We start from the raw sequence: 23,933 nt of genomic DNA on the forward strand, positions 1-23,933 counted from the left end.
TGAGGGGGTGGGGTGGAGGTTTGGCCAGGATGAAGCAGTTTGTTTATGCCTGCCCAAAACTTTTGAGGTCTGTTCTGGTGTTTTTGCTGTAGGCATTGAGAGAAGTGTTTTTGTCTAGCAGTGTGGCTTTCTTGGTATCATTCCTTAGTTGTCAGAATTTAATATGGTCAAGTGGGTCTTTGGAGGTGCACCATTTGTCCCATGCTTTATTTCTTGTTAGGATTTTGGTTTTGGTTACTTTAGCGAGCCAGGGGGCAGTCTTAGTTTGGCTCTGAGGGTGCAGATAGGAGCGTGGGAATCTAGAATGGAGAGGAATTTAGAATTAAAGTAGGCTACAGCATCATCTAGTGGAAGTTCTTTAAGTATGGCCCAATTGCATGCTCTGAGTTCATTCTGAAAGTCAGTGGAGTTAAAGTTCTTGTTGTTTCTGATACAGATATATAGAACTTGGTGGGGGTTATCTACTGTATGCTTAATGATGTAAGTGAGTAGGTGGTCACTTATACCATCTGGGAGGGTACCTGTGTTATACAGGTCTGGGTGATTGTTGATAAGAATCCAGTCCAGGATACTGCCTTTGTAGTTGGATGTATTTATTTTGGTAGGTGAGAATATAAGTTGAGTATAACCATGAAGGTTTATATGGGTGGTGGGACATTCAGAGGAACAACTGCTCCAGTCAATATTAACATCTTCTAACACCATAGTTTCATGGGGGTATGTGTTGGAAAGTCATTGGAGGCAGTATTTGCATTGTTACCTGGGGGGATATAAATGCAGGCAATGAATATAGATTTACTTTTGTTAAGCTGCAGTTTGCTTACTAGGGCTTCTGCATTATTGAACAAGGGGGGTTATTGTGGGGCTAGCGTGACATCCATTGTGTTTATAAACAGAACTGCTACTCCTCCACCTTTCCTGGTATTACAGTCTAGTCTAAGTATGTTGTACCCTGGTGGGATAACCTCATCATTTTTAGTTCCTGGTTTTAGCCAGGTTTCTGTAAGACATAGCACATCAGGTGAGTAGGTAGCTAGAAGGGCATGGATATTATGGACCTTGTTGTTAATAGTCCTGATGTTTAGGTGACAAGTCAGGAGAGAGTTAGGGGACCTTGAATTTGACCATACGTTGAAGGTGGTAGTGGGCTGGGAGCTTGTGGGAAAGGTGGGTCCAGGGTTAGGGTGGATGTCCCCATCCCTCATCACAGTAAATTGTACAGTGATTATTAGTTTCAGCGCTTTACTTATTATTTTATGATAATATCTAGTTTTGGGGAAGATGGACCATGGTCTAGTTATTTGGTGGTTGTTAAAAGTGGAGAGGAAAGGTCTGTAGTGAGCTAGTGGTTGGTCTGATTCACTCAAGGTGGGAGCAGAGATGGTATGAGATATGGGGTGGTAAAAGCCAAGATAGGGCTGATTTTCATAGATGGTGAGGAGATATAGCCCAGGCAATATAACTGAGAGGAACATCTTACATACGTGCAGTAGGCAATACTGTTTTAGTACATCAGAAATAAATGCTGTGCAATACCCAGATTAAGAGTCAATGCTGTGTTCTGCTCATGTTGTCTGATATATGCTGTAGGTTGCAGTCAATAAATGAACAGGGTAAATGTGTAAGGTAACAGAACTCCTACACAGCAATGCATGTGTGTAAATCCAAGATTTGACACAACATCAATAAAAGTTTAAAAGGAGATTGTGGTCTGATAATTTATTTATTAAAATAAAATGTTCACTATTCCTGTAGTCAATGCTTGTGGATTCTAATCCCACAACAGCCAACTGAGAAATGTCCAACTGTCAAATGCAATCAGTGTACAGGAACATACCTCTCAACTGTCATAATTTTTGCAGAATGTAATGAATATTGCTCCTTATGTTCAGTCCTCTGATTTCCAGATATATGATATCACTTGAAATACAATTTCATAGAAAATTTATTATCAGAACACCTTGCAACTGTTGTATGAGCACACTATGTAAGAATGTTCCCTGTCATTGTGCCTTTGTACCACCATTATGTATGGCTTGGCCCATAATGTCCCATGCTAACAGGTTGAGAGCTATGTACGTGAAACATCACATCGACAATATAAGCAGTCAGAGTTCTCACAAGTGAAAGCTAACATATCTAGACGTATGGAGTTGTAATCTGTGTACTTATATTATCTGTGAAGTTACTAATGTTCTTCTATTTTCTCTCACCCCACCCCTTCTCTTATTTATTTATTAAATATATTTATTATTATCATTTAGGTTCATAGGTTCATAGGTTCATTCTAGGCTATCTGCCCTAGGGCATTTATAAGCCTAGCCAGAGTATGTTTGGCTTTCGCCACCCATTTTAAATTAATTTTGCTATGCCCTTTTTCGAGGTTAGTATACTGTGCCTCTGTCTAACAGTGACACAGAAGTGATACCCGGGGTAAACCTACGATCTCCCATCCACTCATCAAGATTCCTCTTGAAGAGATTCAATGAGGGACTCTGCCCAACCTGGACTGGGATTTTATTCCAGAGTGAAGGAAGCCTCTGGGTTATGAATCTGTCCCTCCAGCATGTCCTATTTATTTCAGGGCTGAGGTTCAAGTCTCTCGAGCATGTAGCTCGATGGGATTTGGATTTTTTGAGGTGCAGCATGTCCCTTAATTCCGGGTTGGACATGGCTTTATACGTCAGGCACAGGTCGCCTCTGAGCAGGCGGTATGCCACTGAGTAGAGCTGGAGTTTCTTTAACCGGGCAGCATATGGCATCTGTTTGAGCCCTTTGATCCTCTTGGTGAGGTACTTTTGGGGTCTTTCCAGTTGCTGCAGGTGTTTGGTAAGGTACATCCCAAAAGGGGCATTGTACTCAATTATGGGCCTGATGAGGGATGAGTAAAGAGGCATGATGACCTCCCCTAATCTAGATGTGAATCCCTTCATGATTAGGTGGGCTATATAAAATGTTTTTCTAACCACTTTGGCCACGTGGTTGTCAAATGAGAGATTGCTATCAACTGGGGCCCCCAGGTCCCTAATTACTTCTTCTGTACTTAATGGATTACAACCTATGTGGTAATTTGTGGGCACTTTGTTTTTGCCAAAGGGGATGACTAGCCACTTTTTGGCGTTTAGCTTGAGGCCATGGCACTGGCACCAGTTGTCTGTTTCTATGAGGCCCATTTGGAGGATGCTTGTGTCGGCTGGAGAGTCAATTATGGCGCCCAGTTTGCAGTCATCTGCAAACTTGGTCAGCCACAGTCCTTCTGTGTTGGCCTGTACCTCTGAGAAATATATACCGAACAAGAGAGGTCCCAGGACTGAGCCTTGTGGGACGCCACTTGTAACTGGTTTGGAGTCTGACATGGCTCCAGCAATTCTAACAATGTGGGTTCTGTCCTTGAGCCAGTTTGCAACCCATCTAGTGACATAGGGGTTTATATTTAAGCTGGTGAGCTTATCTATAATACCCGAGTGGGGTATTGTATCGAAGGCTTTTGCGAGGTCCAGGTAGGCTGTGTGGACCACCTTCCCTTTGTCAATGGCCTTGGTGACTGTTTCAAAGAAGTCGACCAGGTTTAAGAGGCAGGATCTGCCCTTAACAAAGCCGAACTGGGTAGGATCCAGTGTCTTAGGTCCCCAATATCTTTATTTATGAGGTCCATGATGATCCTTTCCATAGCTTTGCAGACCAAGCTAGTCAGGCTTATGGGGCGATAGTTTCCATGGTCCGTTGAGGCACCACCTGTGTGGAGAGGGACCACTGTTGCTGTACCCCACTCTTTGGGTACATATCCTGTAGTAAGGCTGAGATTGAACAGTAGTTTTATGTTTGGATTTAGCTCTTCTTGGAGTTCATGTAGGACGCAGCCTGGGACACCGTCTGGTCCCATTGATGCTGTGTTTTTTGCTTTGGAGAGGGCGGCTCTTATCTGAGCATCTGAGATCTCAGGGGGGCAGCACTCTGCTGGGATAGATATTTGCCATTTTGTTGGGGAATGGGGGAGAAGATTGCGTTGAACCTGTCAGCTAGGATGTTGGCAATGTCTGTGGGTTCGGTGTATTTTTTGTCATTTTGGACTAATTCTGAGCATATCTGGGAATTCCCACCCAGGTTCCTAACATAACTAAAGAAAGCCTTGTGATTATCCTTAGTGTCCTGTGCAATTTTTCTCTCGAAGCTGAACTTAGACGATTTTATGAGTGCCCTTAGTTTTTTGCTAATACTGATCAGAGATGCCTTCCCTTTTTGGGATTTTGCTCTATCATGTAGTAGCTTCCTCCTTCTGTTGTATAGTTTGTTTATGGCTGGTTGATATTATTTGTGGAAGCCGCGGTGGTACAGCAGTAGCGTTGTTGCCTCACAGCAAGAGGTTCTCCTGTTTGATTCATGCTGGAGTGCCTTCTGTGTGGAGTCTGCATGTCCTCCCTGTGGTCGAGTGGCCTCCAAAAGACATACTTGAATGGGCGTCGGGCTGGCAACTCGGCACCATAAAAAAATCTACTGCCAATCATTAGCGGATTGTTCCGCTGTGGCGACCCCTAACAGGGAAAAGTAGAAAAGACAAACATTATCATATTATTTGTAATTACCTCTTATGTTGGCCTTATGAATAATTTAATATTGCTTTGATGTTAAAAAACGTTCACTTACATTATTTATTGTTGTGTTCCTCATTATATTATTTTCAATTTGTTTCCATTACTTATTATTTTTTTCTATCATGTTATTAATTACATTTGTTTTGGTTATGTTTATTTTTCCTTATGTTTATATTTCATTTAACACATTGTGACAAGGTAGGCCAGTTTCCGGTGATCCACCTATACTGGCTCCCCTGGCCAAGGCACCAGTGCCAGGCATGTCTGAGCCACAGCCTGGTAGTGCCCCCTCTGCTGCCCCTGCACTACCTGCTCCATTATGTAGTTCAACCCCACAGGCTGGGGGTGGTCCACCCTCTGGGAGTGGAGTTGGAGGGGGGGCTTTTGTCACCCAAGACCAACTGCTAGGCATGGTGCGTAGGCTTGTTCACCAAACTGCTGGTGCATGGCTACGCTGGAAGAAGAGCATGCTGTCCATTATGGTGGGGCAGTCTTGCCCCAGGTGCTGGCATCAACCACTGCCTCCACAGGAGCAGGGAAGGTGCAGTGCTGACAGTCCCATGCATGAGGACTTGAGTCAAACTGCTACCGTGTCTGACATCAAGTGAGCTGGGATTCCACAGCACCCTCCCCAACCAAGGTGTTCACCCTCCTCTTGTGTCACACATCAACCCTGTATGCTGTCTTGTCTGTCTGCAAAAGCTTCCTCACCTTCACAAGTTACCTTCCCCACACATACCTATCTCCCTTCCCCAACATTACACTCTATCATTAAAAAGAATTACAAAAAAAATGGGCACCTGTCTAAAAAAAGTTCGTCCCGTACATAGCTGTCCATTTTGCACGAGTCCACTGGTCATACATAATTTAGTCCAATTGGCTTGACAATGCACTTATGTCATTGTTACCCAGTCCAAAGTCAGCTAAAAAACTGTTAAAGTGCACAGTTCTTGCCGTTGAAGAACTGGATAGTTATGTTTCTTTCCTACACCTGTCCTGCACATACATACCTGCCTTTCACTATGTTTCCCCCTAATTGCACACCATTTCACAACTGTCCTATCTCCTCAATTTTTCTTTTCTTTAAAGAATTTTTGTGCACTTCAAAATGGCTGTATATTGCTATATGTATTTAAAAGCATAATAATTGCATTCAAAAATTACACCTATACCCTATTTTGAACCCAGTACCATAGCACCTGCAGACCAGTGCATCACCTCACCAAGCCACACAGTCAGCTACTTAGCACAGGTGTTTTAAGAAAACGATGGTAATTGTCATTTTCTCTTCATTAAGCATGTTTAAGCAATGCTGTGCATCATGCAAATCTGCTTAAAGATTAATAGAAAAATAGGAGTTTAACCTGGACTCTGGTACAGAAATACATCACTATAAACCCATACACATAAAAATAGATGTTAGTGAGATTTGTAATAGCAGAGAAGTGTGCAATTATATCTTCAACATGTAAAAATACACCTTCTATAGCAGTGACTCTGTAGCCAAATCTGTTAAATGCTTTGAAAACATTAATTTATGGTCCTCATTTCAAATGCAGCTGTATCTAGCATTTAAAATACATATATGTATATATCACCAGTATAGCTTCTGATATGTATAACTGTCTCATCACTTATTTATCTACTCAAAGCAGTACAGTTTGAATGCCTGCTTCTAAATAATGGTAGTCAAATGCCTACAGATAGGGCAACATTTAAACTACTCCTATTACACCACTAGAAAGTGCATAGAATGTCAAGTCATGCATCAGTATGAATTCCCAAAGGATTTTGAAGTATGTAATTCATATGAGGCACAGTCATAGCAGACTGCAGCCCACAATGATTTGCTAGTGATATTACAGGCAACCACAGCCGCACAAGTAACATACATATATGGAGGTCATGCTAGAAGCAAGGGTTGCCAGCACACATGCTCCAGATGACTACCATGACATAACACATGACTTGGCAGTTATCCAGCTGGTTCACATAATGGTTAATGTATCCCCGACCTTGTTCTAGGACACAACAAACATGTTGCCTTTTACTCTGTTAATGATAACCTTGGCTAACGTACTTACCAGAAACATGTACCTTAATTTCCAGTGGGTAAGTTCCCTCAATCAGGCTCTGGCTGTACACCAAGGCTGGCACAGGTCCCACAGTTATGCTTAAGTGTTGTTGTCCTGCACATTCTGCAGCCTCTCTGTCTATGCCTAATGCCTGCAGCAGCAGCAGCAGCTTCAGCCTGTAGCACATACATTAAGTGTTGTTGTCCTGCACATTCTGCAGCCTCTCTGTCTATGCCTATTGCCTGCAGCAGCAGCAGCTTCAGCCTGTAGCACAAACATCTGTGTGTAACAAGTAGCTGCTACAAACATTCTCTCTGTGCTGATGTAGTATCCTTACCCCAGCAATTTCCACCCAAAAATATGAGACTGGGGATGGAACCTACATTGAAGCCTTATATATATTGTTGAGTAGTTGCATGGGATTGGTTGATTATACTGTAAATCAGCTGTGTATGCTGCATGTAGCATTCCTGAACCACAGATTGGTTCAGAGGAAATCACCTGCTAATGAGAACCATCTTAAAAAGGCAACCTTCTAGCTGGGGAAACCATTGTGAATGAGAGTTAGTTTGTATGGTTAACTCTTTGCACAGTACTCATATAGCTGTATTTTTCAACTGAGGAGTATTGTACTACATCAGGTACTTATCTATTTTGTTTCCAACATGATGCATATGTTTGAATATACTTAGGGGGAATGGAGATTACATCAGTAAGCCTTTCTTAGAACTGTACTGATGACATGTCATTAAACTCCAGCCATGTTACACCTACAGAGGATGTAGAGTACAGTAAGGGTATAATGCTGCCTGTTAACTAGGTGCACAGGTTCTCCTGGATACTTCCTTTGTTAGCAGTTGTAATAGTACACTGCTATTTGGCTGGCACTGTTGTTTATACATATGTTATTAATGGGTTTCCTGCTATGGGGCACAATGGACTTCTTTGTTGGATGTGTGATTATATGTGAGTATCTGTTATGGCACAAAAAGGAGTAGGTCACAATTGCTACTATCCTAGTTGCATCCACAACCTTTGTATATTTGACAGACTGTTGAATAGGAGATGTGTAATCAAGCAGGGACTACTAATAGCCTTCCTCTATTGCTGTATCTCTACATACTGTACTCCTACATCTGTAATCCTGACATGTCCTCTATTGCTGTATCTCTACATACTGTACTCCTACATCTGTAATCCTGACATGTCCTCTATTGCTGTATCTCTACATACTGTACTCCTACATATGTAATCCTGACGTGTTCTCATTTATTTGTATTTTAGGAGATATCATGCATGCAAGATACTGGACACCTTTCACTGAGGTAGAAAATGACCTCATAATTGAGGCCTTGCAACAACACTACCAAGTCCTGCTGCCCAGAGGGAGAGCAAATAGGCAAGAGCATGCAGCCTTGTGGGATGACCTGGTGCATAAAATTAATGCTGTGAGTCATCAGAATCACACATATGAGTAGGTGCAACACCATGCCATGGATATGATTCACTCATCATACAGACATGCAGCAGACATGGCCAGGGATCATCAGGTCACTGTTGGTGGGCCTGCAGCAGAACAACCTCTCTCAGCCACAGAAGAATTCCTGGAAAACCTCACAACACAGGACGGCTCCCAGGCATCCATCAGCCAATATGTCGTGGATGTGGGTGCCACCATTCCCACTCAAGAGGAGCATCCAGGTATGTTTAGTTGGATCAGCACAGGAATACTGTAGCACAGTGTGTCAGGATGTACATACTTTTACGTGGGTGTCAGGTGTTTTGTGGGGGGGGGGTAGCTGCAGTTTTAAGCTCATGCAGAGACTGTGACCCACACATCTGTTAACATAAAAGCTACTGTAAATGTGAGATATTTGGACATATTACCCCTGTTACATTATAACATGCAGTGTTGTTTACATTATCTCTCCCTCAAACTTTTTCAGGACCATCAGGAATAGGAAGAGGCTGTGCTCCTGCTGCTGGTATACACAAAACTGTTTTGTCAGAGATGTAGATTTAGTTCAATGTATTTGCTAAAGTGTCATCCCAGGCCTGCTGACTGGATTGATGTACTGTCTGCATGATTGCCAACTGTACAGATATTTTCTGACTGTACACAGTTTAGACTCATAACTATGCCTTGCAGGTGTGACCACAGTGATTGATTTGACAGTATTTTCTACACATTACAGATTGCCATAACTGTTAACTGCAAAGTTTTGCAGAATGTCAACAGTGTACATCATTATGTTTTGCTCATGAGATTTTTTTAAAGAAGTTTTATTTCTAAATAATTACAGATTTAGGTTAGACAATAATGTCATTGTGTCCTACTATATTAGATCGGGGTTATACAAGTCTGTAATAGTGATAGCAGTGTATACAGCTTGACATATATTGCAACATAGTGCTGCAGAGTGTAATAGTTCATGTATTAATGTACTGCTTTTCCCTTTTTTATCACAGGTGACCATGGAGGTTGATCTTTGTCCCCTTCACATCCTGATGTCAGTGTCTCTTCAGACTCTGATGATGATGGTGGCCAAAGTGAGACACAGCTGAGGGTTGCAGGGGCTGAATCTGACAAAGAGGTTGACATCACTCATCTGCCCTTATCATCACTGTACACAGTCAGTATGGCTATGCATACCCAGTCCCCTGAGGCCACAGATATTGGACAGTCAGAGGGTTGGGACATTGAACAGAAAAGTGTGGCTACTGTGGTTGCAGTAACTGTTGACACTGGCCATAGCCAAACAGTTGGTGAGGTTTCACACATGCGAAATGATAGGGGTGCTCGTAGGAGGCCTGCTTTCCCTCCACCACCTGTTGCAGGTGTCTCATCATGTGTCACTCAGCTTATGTTTAGGGCCATCATGGAGGCACAGGCATGTTCAGAAAGGAACTCCCAATGAATGCTTAGGGTTATGGTGCAGCACAGTAAGACATCCATGATTGCCTCCACCGTGTTGCTGATACCCTGGAATGGTTGGCTGATACAATGGAAAGAGACAGATCACACACTATTTGTCTTGGAACACATGTTGTATGTACTGGGATGTCTGTTTGACATTGGTCCCGTGCATGTAGATCAACAACTAGATCTGCTGAGAGTCAATGTGGCTGTGCACAATCACAGTCCCATAGTGACAGTACATCCAGTGTTCCAGAGGGGAGTGTGCTCTCAACACCAACACTTGGCAGGCCATGGGCTCGTAGTCTTGGGCATTCCTATGGTGGACATGTTCCCAGCAGAAAGCAGTCACCCTCAGGTAGTACCACAGCTTCTGACCTTGGCCATGGAGGTGCCAGTTCAACTCCTGGCAGAGCCAGTTCACATGTTCAGGGGCTGAGACAATGAACTGTCAGCTCTACCATGCACAACTCACAGCTGTCCAACATACAGACATGTAGGGATAGCACTGAGCTTGGCTGTGTTCACACAGACACCCACACACCACTGTCACATTCAGCTCACCTACAGACAAACACGTCACATTTCTATGGTCCATCTTGCCTGTTTCCCTTACTGACTCACACACATGCTTGCCAACCTATTGGGTCAGCCTAGACCTCCTGTACCCCCACACAACACTCTGTAGAAATGATGATACCTGCGCCATATCCCCATCATCTTTTTCATGGATGCAGGGAAAATAAAGCTATGTGTCTGATGCACAGGGTGACTATCTACATTAATATGAATTTGTTTCATCCGTTGCTGCTTTTGACATGCTACTTGCACTGGACACTTACAAATATTGTATGTTGCCATTTATAGTATGTATTTTACAATAATGTGTGCATGTTACAATGGATGCTGATGTAATGGCTGTGGAGTCACATGATGACAGGTGTGTTATGGAAATGTTTACATTTCACTTTCAGGACTGTGTAGGACACACCTATGTGTACACATCTACAATCACCCCATCAACATCAGAGCATAGGACTGAATGTCAGCACAGAAGAAAAATGTCATCTGAAAGGTAAAACAGTATATGTAGCTTCATGGATTCATAGATTCATATGTGTTTAATAGGCTAATGAACACAAGGGCTTCTTTAAGCATGGCCATGCATCCCTAAACACTGACAAGTTCTGATACCCTTGATAAGTGTAAGTAGGGTTTTGGGAGTTCAAGCATGTAGAAGCTGGGGCATGCGAGATGAACCACCTACAGTTTCCCTATGTCCATTAGAGACATTGGTCCTAAACCAGGTATGATTGTCCTGTTCCCTATCCAATTATGTAACTTGTACTTGATTTGCATTAGGACAGAACTCTGCTTCACATGGATGGGGAGCCTGTTCCATATAGGGTGTAGTCTCTGGGTTACATACCTATCTCTCCAGTATGTCCTATTTATATCACAGGCAAGGTGTAATTCTGGTGCCAGTTGTTTCATGGATATGCAGGAGATCTACAGTGGGGTCTGACACTGCCCTATATGGCAGGCATACACCTCCCCTCCAAAGCATGTAGGAGATAGAATACATGGACAGGGCCTTGACAGGATCTGTACACAGTACGTTACATACACCATGTAGTGGTTTAGTGAGGAACCTCTGTGGATGTTACAGTTGATGGATATGCTTGGTTAGTTACATACCAAAGGTGGCATTGCACTCAATGATAGGTCTGATGAATGCCGAATACAGTGGAACAATGGCTTCCTTGGATTTACATACCATACCTTTGTTTATAGGTTGTACAACATAGAATGATTTCCCCAATATTACAGATACGTGACAGTCAAAGGCTAGATCACTATCTATATGTCCATAAGTCCCTGACTACTGGGCCAACTGTTGGAGCTGTACTGTCAATACAATACTTACCAGGAGTGGATGACTTCCCAAAGGATAGTATTGTGCATTTCTTGGCATTTAGTGTTAGTCCGTGGCTCTGACAACAACTGTATGTCTGTGTCAGCCCCTCCTGGCTAACATTTGTGTCAGTATGGGATTCAATGACAGCTCCTATTTCACAATCATCAGCAAATTTAGTCAGCCAGAGACCACTGATAGTGGCTGTGACTGCAGAGAAGTAAATGTCTAAAAGGAGTAGTCCAAGGAATGATTTGTGAGGGAGTACACTGCTGATTGACCTCATTGCAGAGGTGGATCCCCAATGCTAACTTCCTGGATCATGTGTGTCAGCCACTTGGCTATCCACCGGCTGACATACTAGTTTGTACCTAACCTTGAGTTTGTCAACAATGCCTGATGGGGTTATAGTATCAAATGCCCTGTCAGGCCATTGTAGGTGGAGTGAATCATGTTTCCCTCATCTATTGCCTTGGTTACCTTCTCAAATAGATCCACCAAGTAGGGTAGGCACGATTTGCCCTTGACGAAACCAAACTCTACTGATCATTTCCAGGATAATTATTTTCATGGCTTTATATATCTGACTACTGAGACTTCTGGGTCACTAGTCTCCAGGGTCTGTAGATGGCCCACCTCTATGCAGAGGGTTGACTATTGCTGTTCTCCATTCACGAAGCACAATGCCTGTTTGGTGGCTACAGTGAAATACTAATTCTAGAGGCCCTGAAAGGTCATGTTTTGTACTATATAGAAGCCAATAACTTGCTTTCCGATGACTTATAAACTATAGACTGGAACTGATGCCAACAGAGTTTATAGTCATTTAGAAGAAAACTCAATTATGGCAACAGAACAAAAGGGCAATAAAAGAAAGTCATATGGAACAAAGGATCATTTTTTGTTAAATAAAGTCATAGTGGCGAACTGTAAAAAAGGGGAAGAATCTAAGTATGGCATGGATTGACTATAAAAAAAACATTTGATATTATCCCACATTCATGGATAAAACAGTGCTTAAAAATGTATAAGATACACCCTACACTGATCGACTACATTACAGTGACCATGAAACAGTGGCAGACCACTTTGCAATTAAGTCATGAAAAAGGACAAATTGTTATTGTCATCGCTGCTGTTCTGTCTTGCCCTTAACCCATTAAGCTGTCTACTTAACAGCTTAGGCCATGACTATAATTTGGCTCCTAGAAACAGCAAAGTGTAAAGACTTCTCATCTTCTCTTTGTCATCGATATAAAACTGTATAGCTCATCAGATGAGGAACTGAAAGCAAAACTACAAGTTGTCAAAATTTTTTCAGATGATATAAGAATGTCATTTGGCCTTGATAAATGTGCAAAAACAATCTTTAAAGCAGGAAAACTGCAGCACCAAGAAAACAGTTTGGGGCAAGAATGTGATATAAAAGAACTTGAGCAAGAGGGAGTGTATAAATATTTGGGAATTGATGAAGGATCAACAATAAAACATCAACAAATGCAAATAAAGCTTAGTAAGGAATTCCTTAGAAGAATTAAATTAATCCTGAAAACAGCGTTGACATCTAGAAATAAAATTCAAGCTATAAACCAATTTGCTCTTCCTGTCCTAATTTATAGTTTTGGAGTGACTAACTGGCCCCAAAACATGTTGGATAGATTAGACATGAAAACAAGAAGGATCAGTGCATACCAAGATTATATATTCCCTGTTCTGAAGGAGTGATGCGTCTCCGTGAAGTTGATTACATGTATAGATCTGCAGTTGTGGGACTGCACATATATCTGCTGACCTCACAAGACCCAAACATAGTGAACGTTTTGAAACATGAGAAGAATAAATCTAAGATGACTTCCCTGTTTAGTCTAGCAGAAGCACATCAGTGTCAAGCAGAAATGGAAATTAAACCAGAAGTAGATAAAAATCAGGCAGCAACTGAATGTGCCAAAAAACAAAATAAAGAATATAAGGTGAAGGAGCAGATGAGAAGGCAAGAAATGTGGAAAATGCATAAATATAGTTGCAAGTATAGAAAATGTTTGGAAGAACCTCATGTTGATCAGGAGCAAACACAGGAATGGTGAAGCAGAGGTGAATTCAAACCAAGAAATGAAAGATTAATATTGGTGGCTCGAGATAGTGGGCTGCGTACACGTTGGTTTACAAAGTTCATTGAACATGTGGGAGAAAAAGACAAATGTAGGTTTTGTAAAACAGAATTGGAAACAAAACAGTTGCACACCCCATTGCTGGTTGTGACATACAAATGACAGAAAGACTGTATACTGAAAGGAATAATAATGTAACAAGAGTGTTGCATTGTGGATTGTGCAAACATTAAGATATTGAAGTGGCTGAAAAACACTGGAAACATGAGCCACAAAGCATCGTAGAAAATGATGAAGTCTACATAACATGGGATCACCCATTACCAATAGTTCAAAAGATAGATGCTAGAAAACCAGATATAGTAGTCCGTGAAAAGAAGACAAAAGTAGCATTGATCATTGAAATCGCAACATCCAGTGACTACAATGTCTTGCATACAAAGAGACACAAAGTCATAAAATATCAGGATTTTCAGGCAAAAATGAGAGCAATGTGGAAGAAAGATACCAAGACAGTTCCAGTAGTAGTAGGAGCAATGGGATTTATAAAAAATAATCTACTGTTGTATTTAGGTATGTTACCAATGCATGTAGCCCCATATGAATTGCAGAAGGAGTCATCACTGGGCACATCGCGGGTGTTGCGTAGAGCACTTCTGGCTTATATCAAAGACTGAAACATTACTAATTTCATGAACTTTAATCGTACTTTGACTTAGGAATGGGGTCCATTCCCATCATGGTATTAGAAACCCAAAAGACTTGGAGAAATTAAAAAAGGCATGCAGTGATATTGTCTGGGCCCATTGATGCAGTGTACTTTGTCTTAGAGAGAGAGAGCATTAAGGACTTGATCCCAAGTGAGAGTAGGGGTACTTATATTTGATGGTATTTCCTGATGGAAGGTTGAGGGGGAGAGAGGTGTAATGTTGTTGTCCAATTTATGAGCCAGGAGGTTTGCTACATCATCTGCTCATTATAGGTGGTTTCAGTTACAATGAGATATGCACACAATTGTTTCTTACCTTTGTGGTTGCTGACATAGCTAAAATATGCTTTGTGGTTATCCTTGGCCTGGGAGCCTGAACTTACATCAAACCTGGCTGTGGTAGACTGAATTTGTCCTCTGATTTATTTTTTTTACTTTGAGAGTGCTTCTATACTGCTGTGTGCTGCACCCCTATGTTTTGCCATGAGTTTCTTCCTTCTGTTATACAGCCTATTGAATATGTGATTCCATCAGGGTGGCTTGATTTTGAGTTAGGTCTGTACTTCTTGCTGGTGGGTCCGACTGCCTCTGTGCAGCTAGTAACATTTTATTTATTTTATTTTATTTTATTTTATTTTATTTTATTTTACATTTGTTGACCGGGTTGGTCCAACTGGATACATATCCATTTTCAGTGGAGACCCGGGGAGAAAAGCTCCAAAGTACAGAGGTACATAAAAAATATAGTGACATAAGCTAGGAAATTGAGACAGGCAACATTAAAAATACAAAAATATAACAGTAGGTAATAGTATAAAAAAGAAAATTTCAATTAGTGATATAAGTTAGTAAAGATGAGTAATTAGGGCTTAATAGTGGACCCTTAAGTTAAGGGCTGGGTGGAGGCCTATGTAGGCCGGGTTGAGTTGGGAGCCTGAGCTATTAGTCTGGATTAGAGCATGGACATAGCCATTGAGATTTTAATAGAGTTCGGAGTTGTATTTTGAATTGGTGGAGAGTGGGTATAAGTCTAAGGTTGTTGGGAGATTCCAGTATTTGCCAATGGAATTGGCGTACAGTGCATCACCACCCGAGTTAGTAGATTTAATAGTTAATACTTGAATACTTTTGGATGACCTTAGGGATGTTAGATTAGAGTAGGGGTAAGTATATTGTTCAGTGTACATGCTTGTACAGGGTTTTTGTGAGAACATCTGCATAGGCTGCAGTGTTCTGAATGTTTATGTGGGCTTGTGATTTGGACAGTGTATCACCTAATAGCTGGAGGTCTGCCTCACAGTAGTTCCTGAATATTTCATGTGCAGATGGGGGTCCATGTTTTATTTCTACTTCAAAGGAGACCATTTGTGCTTGGACCTTACCAGGGAAGACATTACAGTATGGGGTGTGCATGGCTGACATATTGCCGAGGCTCACACCCAGTATGCTTGCTCCCTTGGTTGGTGTACTGGCTATCTGGTCCAGAGAGTTACTGTTTACAAAATCCAGAAACCTCTGTGCCTCTATGTTCAGTGTCATATAGGATTCCCAGTTAATAGTGGGATACTGCAGGTCACCCATACATATGGTATTGTGTGAGATGTCTAGTATTTCCAGTAAGTTTAAATACACGATATGGGTTTCCTGAGCCACGGGGGGGGGGGGGCTACTGCTTGCATGGGTGTACTATTGGATGTCTTTCAAGAGCTCAAATAGTATCTGTAAGTATAGTCTAGGGAGCTATGTCACAGGTCATGTACTCCCACGTGGACTATGACTGGGTCATATCATGGGATCATAGGAACTTAGTAGGCTAATGGCCCTAGGGCCCTTACAAGCCTAGCCAAGTTCTACCCTTATTTCTATGATCACCAACAATTTCCCCTGCCCAAGAGGGACACAGGTGGAACCCCCCAGGGTGAATTTACAGTTACACATCCAATCATCCAGATTGCATTTGAAGGGACCAATGCGGGCTCTGCTTGACATGAAGTGAGAGTCTGTTCCAAATGTGTGGTAACCTCTGGGAGTCAAATCTGACCCTCCAGCATGTTGTATTACTGTCACATACCAGGTTAAGGTGTATAGAGTGAGTAACCTGTGTACCATTTGATTTGCGGATATGCAGCATTTCCAATAAAGCTTGGTCTCAGATTGCCTTATATGCAAGGCATAGATCTCCTTTGAGTACCCTGCGTGAAGCAGAATAAAGTGACAGTGATTTCAAATGAGCCATATAAGACAGATGCTGAAAACCCTAAATTATCCTTGTGAAGAACCTTTGTGGTCTCTCCAATTACTGCAGGTGCTTGCAAAGGTGCAATCCAAAAGGAACACTGTATTCCACTATTGGTCTGATGAAGGAAAGAGTATAGAGAGGTTGTAACTACTTTTACTCTTCTGGGTGCAATGGCCTTACTTATGAGATGAGCAATATAGAATGCCCCTTTTACCACTATGGAGACATGGTGATCAAAGGTATAGTTACTTTCAACCTGTGTGACCAGGTCTCTCACCAATGAGTCTATACATAGTTTTTTTTTAATTGATATGTGAGTTAGCAGGAACATCACACTTACTGAGAGGGATGTTAATACGGTTTTGTTGCATTGAGGTTAAGGCCATGGGTTTGGCATCAATCATTTGTGTGTGTAAGACTCTCTTGTAGGATGTCACCATCATCTGGAGCTTCTATGACCACTCCCAGTTTGCAGTCATCAGCAAACTTTGTCAGCTACAGACCTTTAATTTTAGCTTGTTCTTTGGTGAACTGCATTCCATACAGTAGATGTGTCAGGAGAGATCCCTGTGGAACAATACTGGTTACAAGTGTTGTTGGAGGTGGATTCCACTATTTTCACTCTATGGGTTCTATCAGTGAGTCAGTTAGCAATCCATATAATGATATAAGGGTTGATGTCTAGCTGGGTGACTTTGTCAATGATGCCTGAGTGAGGGATAATGTCATATGCCTTGATTACATCTATGTAGGCTATATGCACAGATTACCCCTCGTCCAGGTCCTTGGTGACTGCCTCAAAGAAGTCCACAATATTGCACAGGCATTATTTCCTTTTGACAAACCAAAACTGACTAGGGACAGCTGTTTGGAGCTTACCTATATCTTTATTGATAAGGTCCGTGATGATTCACCCAATGGCCTTGCTAATAGCTCTATATTTCCCAGAGTCAGTGGAAGCACTGCCTTTGTGCAAGGGAATAATGGTGGCCATTTTCCATTCATCTGTGACAAAGCCAGTGTTTTGACTACATTTGAAAGGAGTACCCAATGGTGTTGCTAATTTCTGTTGGAGGCCATGTAGGATGCAGCCTGGGATGTTATCAGGTCCCATAGATGCTGTGTGCTTGGCCTTAGAGAGGGTGTTTAATGCTTGCTCTTTAGAGATACAAGGTAAGGGACAGGTGGTATGTATGTCATGGGGTATATGTGGTGGGGACAGGGGGGTGAGATATTCATGGAATCTGTCAGCTGACAGGTGAGCTATGACCACAGGCTCAGCATATGTGCTATGATTAACTACCAGTTCGGCACAGATCGGGCCCTGTCCTTTTAGGTGACAGATGTAACTAAATTACACCTTTTTGTTGTGCTTTGTGGAGGAAGCTAATATGAATTCATAGTTTGCTTGTGAGGACTTCACAAGAACTCATATTGGCTTGTTTAAGCTGAGTAGGGAGTGTTTCCAGTTTAGGACTCACTCCCTGTTAGTCTTAGATAGCTATTTTTTTCTCTTGTTGTAACCTGCTCATTGTCATATGTACTGACTGGTGTGCGAGAGAGCATGTATTCCAGGCTGTTAATATACTAACGTTCTAATGACATGAGTGCATACATAATGTGGTGGATCACAGCCCTTGATAAGCAACTGACTGTGCATTTCTCCTTATTCAGCTTGGTGACAGGGACATTAGTGTGTCTCACAGTGAAGTCTGCGATGACTACAATGTTGGCTTGTGTGTTGGCTTGCCTTATGGGCTTATAGGTTGGTCCTTCATGAGATGTAGCTCTATGTGTTGATATGTGTGTTGTTTTTACAGAGTGCATATGGAGCTGCTGAGGGTATTTGTTATCTGGACTTTTTCTACGCAGTGTTTGTGATTTATGTAGGTTACATGTCAGTGCTTCAGCTCATGACTGCTTTGAATTTTGTGTGATGGGCGCAGCATGTGTATCACTGACTACTTTATTGACATTATGAGTACTTTTATGTGAGTGCTTTGCCTCCAATGACATTGTGTATGTACATCTCTCACATACCATATCAGTTTGCTTGAGAATGAAGTGGTCATCGGTAAACATGAGGTGATTTATACATTGCCTCAGGATGCCCATATCCACCAAGGTGGTGAAGTTCACAGTGGGAAACCTCATATCCATGGCAACAGATCCTTGTTATTGATTAAATAGTTGTATTGAGAATATCACTCAATGTCATGAGTATCTTCCACAACTATGGGGACAGTCCTTGTCACTGCATGCAGGTTATCCTGTGTGCAACTCAGTATTGGAGTTAATTCCATTATGGTTTCAAAGAAAAATATCTCCCATGATGTCTGAGTCTGTACAGAGCACTGCCAAACACTGGAGGGGAAACTGATATGTACACCCTGTAAAGTTAAGGATGCAGTACTTAGGCAGTTATCCTGAAGGTAAACACTAATCATGCAGTGCTTACTGAGAACAATTACCTTGTGAAAAATACTGAAAAAAGGGGTATTTCCTGTATTGCTGCTGCCTGGCTACTACTACTGCTGGTCTCACCATGGCCTCACTGTGTTGGGATACAAAGCTCTTATTCTTTTTCTCAAACCAGAAGCAAAACATTAGCACCAAACTCAAGATACGAAGCAGGCCACAACCTGTTTGTTGATCCACACACCTGTCCCAGATGATGCAAGGTTCTGTAGGCTTGTTGTAACATTTTCCCAGTAGATTCCTTTATTAGCAACCAGACCAGGCATTTGACTTTTGCATGTATTATGCCTTGGGTTCCAAGGCTCATAGGACTTGACTAGGGTACTGACCTGATGGCGATTAGGAGCATAGCTGCTGCATCACAATATAATGTGCAATGTCAGGTGACATAGGTGTCCAAGGTTGGTCTAGCAACATCCACAGTGGCAGCAATCCATGTTAGGTAGCAGCTTCACAGCAATTCATCCAGCCTGCCCTTCAACAGTGTAATGGTGGTGATCTGAGTGACATGGATATGAGGCCTACTGCAGAGGAGTGGCCATTTTTGGGCAATGTCAGAAGTCCTTACCAGAAACATACCTAAACATCAGACACCTCACAAACACAAAAGCAAGCTTGCTACATATAATACTACCAATGCAGAACACAGTATACATAATAGCTCACACACCACTGTCTCACCGGTCAAACCTTTAAGGCAAAACACAAAATCAAACATATTAGTCATAGGGGATTACATCATGAGACATACTGATGTCCCTCTCACCAAGCTAGATAAGGGAAATGTCATGGTCGGCTGTCTGTGAGGTGCCAGGATACACTATATAACACATGCACTCAAGTCTGTATACAACAGGTACTGTTATGTTGGTGTGTATGACTTGAGGTGTACCTCTCTGGACTGTATGAAGAGAGACATGACTGAGCTCTTGGACTATGTGTCTCAGATAGGTAAGCCCTTGGTCTTCAGCTGCATTTTACCTTCACCTAGGACAATGCCTCATAACAAACAGAAAATGATTGACTTCAATAACTGGCTTAGCATCTGGTGTCATTCTAAGGGGATCCACTATCTGTCAGCCTGGGATGACATGCTCCACAGACTTCAGTGCTTTGCTAGAGATGGTCTTCATCTGTCACCACTGGGATTTTGGCTACTGACCAAGCCTTTTGCTATCCTTTTTAGGTGGTGTCCAATAACAAAATTTGCAATGTAAAAATCCCATCTACAACCAACGTCAAGGTTAAGCTGCTAAATGCTAGGAGTGTCAATATCAATCTGCACTCACTGGAAGTTGTCCTCACCTTGGAAGATGCAGATATTTGTGCAGTCACGGAGACCTGGTTCAAGGCTGTGGAGCACCACAGTCATACCAGGCTACACCTCCTTCCACACGTTCAGACCTCAGACTGAATGCGTGCAAACTAACACAGGCGGTGTATAAATATTCATTATGGAAACATACACATCCAGATTGTTTAGACAGCATGATTCCCTGGAGACACTTCAAGTGTTATTAACTGTTTGTATGGCACCTATTCAAGTCATTGCCAGCTACAGGATCCCCTCCATGAACCAGGACACCCATTCTGATTATTTGGATCTACTTGAGTCTATCAAGATACATCCAAACACCATGGTTTTGAGTGACTTTAACTACCCACTGACTGGATAGATTACTTGTGCTCAAACTCTCTTGCCCAAAGGTTACTTGACTTTGTTAAGTGCAATGCCTTGACCAGCTGGTTGACAACCCCATTAGGGGAGCCAGTATACTTCATCGGGTGCTTACCAATTTGGGGGACCACTGTAGCACCCCCACTGTGAGGTCCTCCCTGGTGAGATTTGACCACAAATTGGTCTCATTCAAAGTAAGTATCACACCTGACACCCACCCTTGAAGAAGATAAACTAAAAAACTTCACCAAAACAGATTATAACCTCCTATGGGATGGTACAACTAGCTACATAGCACCTCCTCTCTCAGAAGGAAGTGACAACTATGCCGAGCTCTACACCAATGCTTTATACAAGCACCTGTATAGCTGCATTGACTTGGCTGTACCTGATAGGAGCAAAATAAGCTCCTCATGAAAGACCAGACCTGCCTGGTTTACAACTGCCATTAACAGGCTTTACAATAAAAGGAAGACATCGCTGTCTAAGAGTAGGAGGGAGGCCCTCTAAACTGGAAACACTCCCTCTTCAGCTTAAACAAGCAAATAAGAGTTACTGTGAAGTCCTCCAAAACAAAATATGGGTCCAAATTAGCCTGCTTCACAAAGGAAAACCACAAGGCATTCTATAGTTACATCTGTTACCTAAAAGGAAATGCCCAGATTTGTGCCGAACTCATAGTTAATGATACCACATATACTCAGCCTGTAGACATAGCTAACCTGTTGGCTGACAGGTTCTGTGAAAACTTCACTCCCCTGTCCTCACCATAAGTACCCCATGACATCCTTATCACCTGTACCCTACCTTGATTCTCTAAATAACAGGTCATAAATGGCCTCTCTGAGGACAAAAACATAGCATCTATGGGACCTGATACCATACCAGGCCGCATCCTACATGAGCGTTGACATGGATTAGTAACACCACTGGGAATTCTTTGCAATCATAGTGTAACCACCAGCTTCATCCCAGCTAACTGGAAAAAAGACACTGTTATTCCCTTGCACAGAGGTGGTGCATCCACTGACCCTAGGAATTATAGACCTATTAGCCTGACTAGCCATATCTGCCATTCCATGGGGTAAATAGTCATGGACCTTATCAACAAAGATATTGGTAATCTCCAAACAGTTAACCGTACACAGTTTTGATTTGTCAAAGGGAGATCATGCCTGTTAAACCTGGTGGACTTCTTTGAGACAGTCACCAAGGACCTGGATGAAGGGAAATCTGTGCATATAACCTACTGGACTTAGCCAAGGAGTTTGACACTATCCCCCACAGAGGCATCACTGACAAACTCACCCAACTAGGCATCAACCCTTATATCATTAGAGGAGGCATTAACTAGCTCACTGATAGCACTCATATAGTCAAAATAGGGGAATCCACCTAAAATAGCAGAGCTGTAACCCATGGTGTTCCACAGGGTTAGGTCCTGGGTCCTCTACTGTTTGGAATCCATTTCTCCAAAATACAACCTCAAAATAAATGACTGTGGCTGACAAGGTTTGCTGATGCTTACAAACTGGGAGCGGCCATAGAATCTCCAAATTATGTCAACATCCTACATTAGGGTCTTACATGAACAAATGATTGTTGCCAAAGTCATGGCCTTAAACTCAATGCAAATGTATGTATTATCATTCTTTTAGTAGCAGTGCTGTTCCTGCTAAGTACCACATCAGTAGCAACACCTTAAGTACATATTCAAGGGTGAGAGACCTCGGCACACAAGTTGACAGCTACCTTACCTTAGATCACCATGTCTCCACAGTGGCAAGAAGGGCATTCTATCATGCTCATGTCATTAGTGAGGGCATTGTCTCCAGAAAAGAAGTTATAACCTCTATGTACTCTTCCCTCATCAGATCAATATTTGAGTGCAGTGGCCCTTTTAGTATGTACCTTTCCAAGCACCTGCAGCAACTGAGAGACCACACAGGTTCCTCACAAGGGAAATTCAAGTCTTCAGCATCTATCCTATGGTGAAATAATTGTAACTTTAGTGTGTGTCATACAGACTACTCAGAGGTGATGTCTGTCATGCATACGAGACAATCTCTGACCTTCCTTTATTGGAAATGCTGCATATCCATAAGTCAAATGGTACATGGGTAACTCGCTGTAAAGACCTTAACCTGGTATGTGACATTAATAAAACCTGCTAGAGGGAGAGATTTATCTCCCAGAGTTTAACACACCTTTGGAACAGACTCCCACTTCATATCAAACACAGCACCTCATTGGCCCTCTTCAGATGCAAGCTGTACGACTGGATGGGTGACCATATTTAAACCATGGAGGTTCCACTTGTGTCCCTCTTGGATAGGGGCAATAGGTGCTGATCATGTTAATAAGAGTAAGAACTTGGCTAAGATTGTAAGGGCCCTAGGGCCATTAACCTAGTAAATTCCAATGATCCTATGATCCATTAGGCTGATGCAAAATGCTCTGACTAAAATACACGCACACCAGCTTGGCTGCAGTGAGAATAGTACCACTACCTATTTATATTAACAGAATATTGTACAGGAGACACACACACACACCAAGTTAGCTGGTGTAAGATTAGAATCCCTATCTACCTAGTCTTACATATTACAGACCACAGTACTTAACGCATGTGCCACGGCTTAATGAATTTGTGCTCTGCTTAACTAAGTGTATGGGCATGCACAGTGGCATTTTTTTGGGTTGTTTGTACATTGGTAAGCAGTGTGCAAATGGGAAGAGCATTGCTTACATCAAAGACGTACTGCTCTATAAAGTGACTCCAATCCACAGCTAGCTGTACTCCATGCCAGGATTATGATGTGATTAGAAAATCCCCAAGCTGGATCTACCATATACTCAGGTCCATAAATGAATCTACAGTTTCAATCACTGTGTGCTGTGTTTAACATCTACCTTTCCATTTATGTCTTCTAAATCTCACGTTTAATTGTTTGATGTATTTATTAGCATATTATGCTTCTGTGCCCAAACTGTCAATTTAATCAAGTTATTTTGCAGACATGTCCCATCTGTAACACATGCAATCAATCTGTTGACCTAATTTCAAGGCATCTGCATGCAGTCTATAGAACAACTCAGATGAAAAAGATAGATCTAAAAACGATTCTAAACAAGTTTGGGCCTAAGACAGAGCCCTGTGGGATACCCTGACTGTAACCAAGAATGTCACTTGTCCAATTGCTGTGTGATACTTGCCATGTC

General features: G+C 42.1%; 1 protein-coding gene across 1 annotated transcript in view; it reads right to left on the reverse strand.

Moving 5' to 3' along the window:
* LOC122791490 (glutamic acid-rich protein-like) overlaps positions 1-23,933 on the reverse strand; it is a 2,133,503-nt gene that overhangs the window by 1,136,657 nt on the left and 972,913 nt on the right. The gene's annotated exons all lie outside the window — the stretch shown is intronic.

This window comes from Protopterus annectens, chromosome 17.part0 (assembly GCF_019279795.1).
Source record: "Protopterus annectens isolate FY-2018-M chromosome 17.part0, PAN1.0, whole genome shotgun sequence".
NCBI classification, from domain to species: domain Eukaryota; kingdom Metazoa; phylum Chordata; order Ceratodontiformes; family Protopteridae; genus Protopterus; species Protopterus annectens.